The sequence below is a fragment of the Excalfactoria chinensis genome, chromosome 4, assembly GCF_039878825.1.
Source record: "Excalfactoria chinensis isolate bCotChi1 chromosome 4, bCotChi1.hap2, whole genome shotgun sequence".
NCBI lineage: Eukaryota > Metazoa > Chordata > Aves > Galliformes > Phasianidae > Excalfactoria > Excalfactoria chinensis.
In genome coordinates, this window is record NC_092828.1 from 46531634 (window position 1) to 46542205 (window position 10572).

Genomic DNA, 10572 nt, shown 5'->3' on the forward strand with positions numbered 1-10572 from the left:
TTGTAGATTCTCTGGCAGCAGTCAGTAGTTAAAATAAATACTTTTTGAAGTGATATAATGAGTACAATCCTGCCTTCACTGAATACAGAGATGGATCCTCTCCTGTATTGTCTTTCCACCATACAGTGCTCTGAATCATGATAAAATCCAGCAAAAGCTAAGCCATTGACATGCTATGAAATATGCCCTTGAAGCTAGGATGCCTGAGACTTGTTCGGCACATAACTCAAGTGTGGCTCAGTTAGGCAAAGCTGGTGATTCTGTGCAGAACGTTCCCATCTTTGCTTCAAACTCAATGCTCACAAATAAGCTTGCTTTTTGACATTTCAGTGATGGTAATGTTCCTGTTTTTTCTAGCCTCATTGCACAGAGATGACATAATGGATTTCATTCAGATTTTACAAATGATCATGCACACTCTGAAAGTGAACGCCATGTCCTAGATTTTGAGAGGTTTGTTTAGCTTGTTTCAGCTCATTTATGTTGTATATTTACTGCAAAAAACTGGCATCAGTTGTAACACCAGAAAGCAGTGAAAAATAAGCTCTTGTGGATGCTTCTGCAGAAATGTATACTTTTTGATAGGTATTTGAAATCTGGCATAAAAAAACTCTAAAGTGACATGACACCGGCCAGGAATAGTAAAAATCCAAGTTAACTCCTGATGTTATTTGTATTTTATAGACACTTCCTATTATAATCCAGCAAGAAGTTGGAATAATACACTAGTCATCAAGTGACATTCTAGTTCTATCTCATGATACGCTTGTCATGACAAAGCTGCAGGGGAATTAGAGACATGGCCATGAGTCAAACTGTCTACTATCTTGTGTGTTAGGAAAGTGGTATATAAGCTAAGAGTGTACATAAATATTCTAACACAGCCGCTTATTATCACTCAAATATTTATGTTCTTCAAAGATAGTTTTAATAGTTTTCCACGTCTTAGTGCTTATTTGAAACTGCAAAATAAATTAAAAAGAATATTCAATAGATATATTTCAGGATTGAGAAACGTGGGTCAAATAAAACTCCTAAAGGCATTTGGAAGATAATAGATCAAAACCATCATTCAGAACAACACAAATTCTGAGTCAAGATCACCCAAAACTGCATCAAGAAAATTACAAATCAACAATTATTCTCTTGATAAGGTAGATTTTTTTATACATTACTACACCAAACTAGACTTACACATAGGTAACTCCAAAAGTAACATCTCCTTTTTATTTCCATGGAAACGGCAACAGATAAAAAGAGCGCAGCAACAAATTCACAGCTACAAAACATTATTTTTCAACACAGTCATAATCATTAGTTCTGATTTTTCATCAGTGATGAACAAGAGCCTGCATACCACATGCATAAAAAACTGCAACAGCTAAGGTGAGTCACTGTTGCTGTCACCATTGCTGAAATGCGCTACTCATGACTTCACTGTATTCACATTCACAGTTGGTTATCCATAAACATTCAGAAAACCTCAGTGAATGTCAATGGGTCAATATTTTCCCACATGAAGGAATTCAGTGACACACCTTTGCTTCATACATACGTCTGTGTCAGACACCGTTCTGTCAGACTGCTCCTCTGCTGTCATCTGTCACACAGCAACAACATGTCATAGGTGGGAAGGTTCAACCTCTACTGCAATACCAACAACATCCATCTCTGATGTCATGGGCCAGTAGGAGGAACTGCTTTTGTGCTTTTGGAGCAGACCTTGTATAATACAAAATCAAATCTCTGTGATGAACTGTGATCAATTATTGTCATAATTGGTTGCATCTGGAGTCACCCAGGAACTCTGTCAGTGCTATCACAGGCTAATGCACACATCATCAATTTAGTTTGGAACTGTAGTAATTTAGGAACTCTACATTTTAGAATTTTCATTTCTGTTCTGACTGCTTGAAGAATTCTAGGTCATAGATTTAGAAAAACAAACAAACAAACAAAAAAACCCACCACCCAAACCTCACAAATATAAAGAAATCAAGTTTTTTTTTCTCCTTTATAGTGTGTAGCATTTTATCTCCTGGGAAGCATTTGAAAGCATATATGGAGCAAAAACAAAAACAAACAATCAAAAAAACCCCCAAAACCAAACCAAATCAAACCCTACTGTGAGTGATTAGTTATTTCCCACTGGTTTCCCTCAGCAGGGAAGAGTCCCTTAGGACTTTGCCATTCTACAGTCAGCTGTGTTTAATTCTCAGCGTTTGTGCTAATTTTAATTCCTTCAATAAATACTGAAATGTATGTTTTCAGAGAATAAGAAGAGATGTTTGGAGGTAGTAGTCTCTAGATTATGAGTTAGGAAAGGAATAATTAAAAATGCAGCTTTTCCATATTAGCATATTGATTTGTGCAGAATAGTTGTGATAATATAAATAGCTCTCTATTTGGTATTATTATACTAAAATATCAGAAATAATTTCACTCTATTAGAAAATGATATAACAGTACAAGTCTTCTTAGCCTTGCCTCAAGTTCTGGAATTAACCATTTTCTAACGGTAAACTGAATATCTGTATAACAGTTCATAGTAAGTTTTTGTACTTCATGATTATTAAATTCTCTCCAAGGTATGTGTTGTGTCTGTATGCGATGGCCTTGAACACAACACTAAAAACAAGGTTAACACATGAAAATTTTCAAAGACTTCTCTAAAATTCACCTTCCATAATGAGTATTTAATTTTGTAATAGGATCTGTGTTTTCAGTTTGAGACAGATTTAGGGTCATGAATGTGTTTTAGCAAGAGTGTTATCGGTACTGTTGTTCATTGTCTTCCTTTGCACGGACAAAATGCAGAGCTGAGGGAAGAACCTGGGGGAAGAAGTGGGAGAGGTTGAACTGCAGGAACTCAACATCACACTCCACCTGTTAAAACTGTCAATTCATCTTACCACCAAAGTGGCTGTATGGCCATCTCTCGTCTTTGTGTCATAAGTAGTATATTGCTGACTCAAGTGCATATAGATCCCCAGCAAGCGAAGTACTATCATCTGCAGCAAGCAAATAGATTTTGCATACTAAATTATATATTTGGAATGGTTTGACTTTGGTTAGTTCTTTTAGCATGTGCCAGAATTTCATATACAATGCGACCATAAGCAATAGACACATCAGTCTTAGATTTCATAGGATCACAGCTGGGTAAAACATGGAATTGAAATTTCCCCTTGCTGTTTGTGACCACCCAAGAAGTGCTTCTCACCAGTGATGTTTTCTATCCTTCTTTCCTCTTTCTAGGACATGACATATCTCTTCTGTATTATGATGAACAGTGATTAAAGTTTTTGTTCATTTTTTGGATGCGTTATAGCAGTTGGCACAGATCATCATCTTGTAGTTTTTTCATTAATGTAAGGTCCACTCCAATTGAGGCAGGCAGTAAATCTTGACTTGGTGTGCAAACGTATTATAACAACTGATGTTATTTACAGTAATGTTACTTGAAAGTATAAAATCAAAAAAGGTTCACATACAAACACATCCTTTTCTGCTATATACAAGTAAAAGCCTCAGCCATCTCACTGGGATATATTTCAAAATGGCAGATATTTTGCCCAGTGTCAAGACAAATATCTTGGGCTTTGATGGCATTAGTCTCACAAATAAATCCTCATTGTTCCCATAAAACACGTGCACTAACATCAACTGTTTGCCATTTTTTCCCATTGTATTTAGCCTACGCTCTATGTCCTAATGGATAAAGTTTAGCTTTGTTGTGATTAAGTCCCAGCACAGTGATTGGATATATGGCTTGTCCCATATTCCTAGTCCAGTAAATGCCTTCATTAATAGTTGAGTCACAATTTCAGGCCATTTTTGCAAACAGGATATCATAAGGCAAAGGTGCAGATGTTCATCTACAATCCCAAGAAGATAGGATGTGGCTGGGGAGTGCACCTATACCACAAGACTCAGAGACTGGGGATGGTTTTATTTCTGGTCACAGGTGGCTAATCTGGGATGAGAAAGATTCTTCCTCTGCTTAAATGCTCTTACTCTGTTAAGTTCAGTGCTGCGACCATTGCTCTATTCAGCCTGTTCCAGGGCATAACCACCCTCTCAGTGAAGAAATTTTTTCTGATATCCAACTTCCATGTTGCAGCTCTATATTTGATGGGTCCTGCTGCCATCACAAAAAAGCAGAGATCAGGTCTGCCCTCCCCCCCCACCTTCCGAAAAAGTTGTAGTCTGCAGTGAGGTCTCCCCTTAGTCTCCTGTTTTTTGGGCTGAAAAAAAAACAAGGAATGTCAGCCATTTCTCAGCCTTCACTGTCTTTGTAGCCCTAAAGATACATAAAATTCTAAGTGTACACATACTTTTAACTTTGGTAAGGTCATGAATGGGATCCAGCTTTGCTGCCAGATTGAAATAGAAATCTGAATCTGAAGTTGAGTTTCAGCTTGGACAGCATACTGGCATTAACTGCACCTGCTTTTAAATAAACAGAAGTTGCCTTTTCTATGATCTTCATAGTATACACATGTTGAAGAAATACAGACACAATCCTTTACAGCTTAGTACAAGTACTGATTCTACAGAATTGCTAAGAGATTCTGAGAAATTTGTTTAACTCGATTAATTCTTTATACAAAAGTTGTGATTTTTCAAATAGAATACCTCTGGTAATATCCAAGAATTTTTGGACTCCTTGAATAGTGGAGAGAGACTAATTGACAACAGTATGACTTGTTTAAGTTAGTTTTCCTAGCATCCTTAGAAGTAGGCTAAAGATGACTAAAAATTACTGCATAAGACATCTCCCAGTTTGATTCAAAAAACAAAGCAGAATGTCATATTAAAGGGAAAACTGACACTGTGGAAGGCAGAAATTTACAGTGTCATAATTTTCAAATATCCTAGAATAGCAGTAAAAATGTTTTTTCTATAAGATTTTAATCATAACATAAACATAAACAGGGAACATTTTGATGGAAAGAGAAGTAATGGAATGAACACCATTATATAAATAAATGCTTTAATGTTTTTCTTACAATATTGTATAACCTGCACTTGAACACAATTGGCAACTATTGAACATACGGACTGGCAAAGTAATTATTGTAGGATGTCTCCCTTAATTGCTTGTTATCTCATTATTTTATATCTATAAACTAAAAATTGCTTGGCAAGATATCCCTTTTATCTCTGAAAAATCACACAAAAATGAATGAAGAAACTCTGACCTTTATCTAATGAGATCTATTTTATGCTTACCGTACTCCACGAATGAGGGAGAAATATGTGAGAGCAAAACATAATTATTTGAGAAGAAATGCTCGCAATTCCAGAAAGTGTTCACTGTCTAATTTTTTCAAACTATTTAATATAAGCACAAAGTTATTTAATTCTCCCCCAAAATCTTTCATCACAGTGGTATAACAGTACAATGAGTACATACACATTCCTGAATAAAACTCCCAAAGACAGTGTTAAGCCAGCTTTAATAGAAGTCTCATTTTTTTAATAGTTATTAGAATAAATATGAAAAATTTCAGCCTTTTACCCTTCACAACCTAGTAAATGATTATTCCAATTCAGTATTCAGCAATCAAAATTGAAGAACGCTAATTGCGTAGACCTAATTTTATATGAATACCTCATCTCTTTTCTTTGAAAATCTTTCACTATCTTTTGAAGTGACATTTATTTGAAAACAATCTTAAGATATAGAAATTGTCATCACTGAAAAAGTAAAATTAAATACATTAAAGAACTGCTAACTTCTAACACTCATAGCAAGGGTCAGAGTCAGAGAGAATGCAAAAAAAGGACAATTATATAATCATCAGAACAAGGTTAGTGAAAAATCACAGACAATTTTTTCACTGTATGTATTCACATAAAGACTTTTGTTTCATATATTTTTATTATTTTAATTCTCATGAGAGTTTCTAAATGATACAAAATACTGAGAACAGTCAAAAACATTCCAGTGGCATAATTTATGGATAATGTAACTTGTCATGTGCCTGTGTTGAATTAACTGCTTACCTGAGGTATTATTCTAGAAAAGCGAAACTTGATTTTAGCACTGATGCTAATTACTTTCTGCAGCTTCTCCTCCGCATACCATTGTATGGTCAGCGTTACTCTCTTCACTGCACAAGAGACAAAAAGGAGAATTCAGTTGTCCACATAAGTTATTCTCATCTTCTATCCTGGAAAAAGTGTTCTCTAACACCTGAAAAGATACACATGCTATGCTGTATATGAGTTTTATATTTATAATCTGGGGTCTTAAATTTGGGAGATTTTAATGGACGATGAATTTCTAGTTTTTGATCTGGCAGATGAAAGAAGATAGATGACTACAGGCACAAAAATGGGATTTGGATTATTTAAGATTTTTAAAAAAATTGAATGGTTTTCACAACAATTAAAAAATAAAGAGAAAGAAAAAACATTTTCTTTTCTCAGGGCTTGAATTGAAGAAATTTGAATGTAAAAATTAAAAAAAAAAAAACAACAACTCAAAACAATATAGTGTCATTCTTTGTGCTGAGCTATCTTCAATATATTAGAAATAACATTCAGCTAAGCATGACATCATCAGAAAAGTATCGAGCTCAAACATCTTAAACCTGAGATTCTTTTATTAATTGCACTGGGCTTCTTACATTGGGTTTGTTTACCTGTTGAACCTTTCTCTTAGCACTATCTGATATGAAAGGAAAATACCATTTTCCATGCAGTCTTCCCCAATACTTTAAACATGATTTTAGAATAGGAGACTATTTTTGAATTTAGGAATGTACTGAGGAAATACTCTCAGTTTTGGTTATATGTGAGACTTTGCAATAACAGAAACACCTGCTGGAATGCTCGCAGGCTCCTAAGCTGATGGTCCATCCTGAAACATGACTATTGAAAGGCAGGTGCACAATAAAAACACCTGGGCAGTGTCACATCACTGCATTTTAGTGAGGGAGAAATATTAATTTAAATTATACTCTAAATGTGGTAGACACTAGAAGTAAATTCTGTTGTAAATTCCAGATAACTGCTAATTGTACTCATTTAGAAAATATCTAATAAGCACCATGCCACAGAAAGTATCTATTTGTTATTCAGAAGGACTAGCATCTATCTAGTTTAATTTGCAAAGTGGATAAAAATTTCACTGATAGGGTGCGTGTGTTTTAAATTATACTCTGAATGTTGAGTTATATTTTTTGGATGTATTTATGGTAATACAGTATTAAACCAGATAATGTAGAGGAAGATTCTAGTCTTATTCATGTAACATTTTATCATATGCCACAAAATTTTTCAGTGATATGAGAACAATAGCAAATTGCTAGCTATTCTATTAGAATGTGACCCTTTATCTGCAGCTCAGTAAACCTAATGTCAAAGTTCTGAAAATAAATGAGTATGGAGAACCATGTTTTTATTTTTTACAACAACATCGAGTGACAATGTCTACAATTTTGGCAAAAAAAAAACCCCACAGTACTCTGCAGAAGGAACCTGTTATCTCCTGACTGACAGTGCTCACCAAGTGCAGATTTAATAGTTGTAGAGATTTAGCTTGGAAAAGACCTTTATGATCATTAAACTACATTGCTAAACCATGTCTGTTAGTGCCATGTCCACATCTACCCTGCAGGGATGGGAATTCCACTACTATCATGGACAGACCATTCTAGTGCTTTACCACCAACCCTGAAGAAATTCCTTCTAATCTATCTATCTAAAACAACTCCTGCCACAATTTGAGATAATTTACTTGTGCCAAATCACCTATCATCCAAGAAAAGAAACTGACACCCACCTAGCTGCAACTTCCTTTCAGGTAGCTGTAGAGAGCTATGAGGCCGCCCCTCAGTCTCCTTTTTTCCCATCTCAACCACCCCAGTTCCCTCAGTCACCCTTCATAGGTCTTATTTTCTGATCCCTTCATCAGTTTCATTGCTTTCCTCCGCATACTCTCCAACAACTGTTGTGGTAAGGGGACCAAAACTGAAAACAGTATTCAAGGTGCAATCTCAACAGTGTCACATACAAGGAGATAACCACTTCCCTAATTGTACTGGCCACACTATAATTGATTCAGGCCAGGCTGCCATTGGCTTTCTTGGCCATCTGGTCACACTACTGGCTTATGTTCAGTGAGCTGTCAACTAACATCCTTGGGTCCTTTTCTGCTAGGGAAATTTCTAGCCACTTCCCAAATCCTGTACCACACCATAGGGCTGTTACGACCCCAGTGCAAGACCTGGTACTGAACCTTGTGTGGTTGGACTTGGACGTCAGTCGAGCCTGTCCAGCTGCTCTTGCAGAGTCTTCCTGGTCTCATGCAAACAAACCAGCATAACTTGATATAGTCTATAAAATTACAGGGGGTGCACTCAGTCCCCCCATCCAGATAATATGTTTAGCTATGTTTAACAAAAGTCACCATGCTACTGAGACCTGGGGAACTACATGTAATTTGAATTGCATTCACTACAACTCTGAGCCTGGAAGATACTTGCTGTAACACATCACCATGCACAGAAAAAACACGAGACCTTTCTGTCGTAACTGGCAATGCAGAGTAAATTTTCAGACATATACATAACCTCACATGTACTTACAATACCCTGTTCATAGTTAGTATGCCTGTATTTTTCATGACAAATATAATGTCAATAAAACCAATATACTTATTTTAATGTCACATTAAAAAATGGAATTTGGAACTGTGTAGGTAAATACATAATAGTAGTATCAACTCGAAGTTAGAAACTGTAGTGTAATCTATGGAGAGTTACAGACTCAATGCTTTATTTCAGAATTCCTTCTCTATCTTAAAATGACCACAAAGTGCCACCAAAAAGCTGCAGATAAAAATATTTGTGGTATAACAGCTTATCACACGATGGATTACTGATGCTTGGCAACTAAAAGTGACTTAATTTGTGTTGTAAAGAGAAACAGCCATATGTTTTTACACATCGGAATTTAAGTTTTGAACCTAAACTACAAGATAGGCTTAACTAAGTTGAGCCCACATGCCACGAATCTCCTGTGAGAAAAAAAAACACTTTAAACTAAAGCATCTTCACAAGCATCTAACCTATGCAAACCGCATGCAGCTGTTCTCTGGTTTGAAACTCATCAGACAAATGATTATATTGCCTTTCTAATCTTTAGAATAACAGAGCAAAAAAGTTAAAAAAAAAAAAAAGTACTAGAAAATCGTTTTTTCAGCATCTAAATATGCAGCTGCATGTACTGAATACTGCAGTGTAACAAAACTTATCTGAATGAATCTGAGATTATTACTGCAGCAAACGACCCCATGTCAGGTCAGTGCAAATAAGAAAAAGCTTGTCCGGTCTTAGGCTAGAAAACTATAAAATATATCAAATGGATGTCTCTCAAGTGTGTGATAAAAATGCATCCTTGCTGCCTTGAGCAGTATTGTATCTGACCTCAGAGCATTAGAGAAGAGAGACCATACTGAATGCTTTCATTTCCACATAAAATGCTGATCATGATAGTTCAGTCATGCCAGATGGCAGTAGTAGTGATAAATGGTGTTGATGCCTCAGGAGAAATGAGCTAGTAAAGTTATATTATGTTCAGTTGGGATTTTAAACATGTAATGTAGTTAAAACTGTTATTCTCCTGCAAAATCATGTGCCTCATATTTCAGTATCATGTCATATATGGGGGAAAAAGTTGCTCCCATCATATGTTACTATGAAAAGTAGATTTTTCATGCCTCAAAAAACAACCCTACACATAATATATATATAATTAATATCGTGTGTGTATATGAAATGATGTACTATCTGTATATAAATATTCAACACTACTACTTCTCTTTTAGTCCTTATGTACATATGGCAAGATATAACTGAATAGAGGAAATAATAAGGCAGTGCTAGATGATATAAGACTTACCTCACATTTGTGATGGGTCATTTCTTCCTTTCTGAAATTTCTTTCTGACCTAGAGGCCAATAAGAAGGAGGCACAAAGCCGTCTTTAATTGTGCATTCAATCTGCTAACTACAAGTTGTTTAAGGTTTTTCATTGATCTAGTCACTATTTGTTTATTCTCCTAAGAGGCAGCACTGTGTTTTTTTCCTTTCAGTGTCTGAGGCTTCTAGAGGGAGGAGGAAGCTGCTTTGTATTCTCTGACAAACCAGTTTCTTCCTATGAAACTTAAGAATTCCTAAGGTTGGGGTTATGTTGTATCCTGTCCTCAAATAGCGTTCCTTGGACTTAGATCCCTTTATGAGAAAACATGTCTGCATTAATTTATTTTTACTAGATTATCCTTCACCAGTGGCCCCAAAATTGATACAGAACTTAGAAACTGTTTAGCTGCTATGAAAATTATTTTTCAGTCATTCATTTTATGGTCAGAATCCCCTTTCTATGGAAACGGATGTTGCCTTTTGCTCACATATGGAACTACTGTTACATTTTTTATGTCTGAGTTGAGACTGCATATAACAAATATGTTCTTAAAGAGGAGTTCTGGTGCAATTTTTATACCTAGGTACCTTTACTAGAGGTTGAGAACAGTTGTTAAACCCAGTAAATATACAAGGT

The 10572-nt window shown here is 35.7% G+C and overlaps 1 long non-coding RNA gene across 1 annotated transcript; it reads right to left on the reverse strand.

Moving 5' to 3' along the window:
- Positions 1-2016: 2016 nt before the first annotated feature.
- LOC140251643 (uncharacterized) lies at positions 2017-10075 on the reverse strand. Its single transcript, XR_011903443.1, has 3 exons — positions 9916-10075; positions 6013-6119; positions 2017-4247 (listed from the first exon to the last, which is right to left on the reverse strand). It is a non-coding gene; the product is annotated as an uncharacterized lncRNA (long non-coding RNA).
- Between the last annotated feature and the right edge of the window lie 497 nt (positions 10076-10572).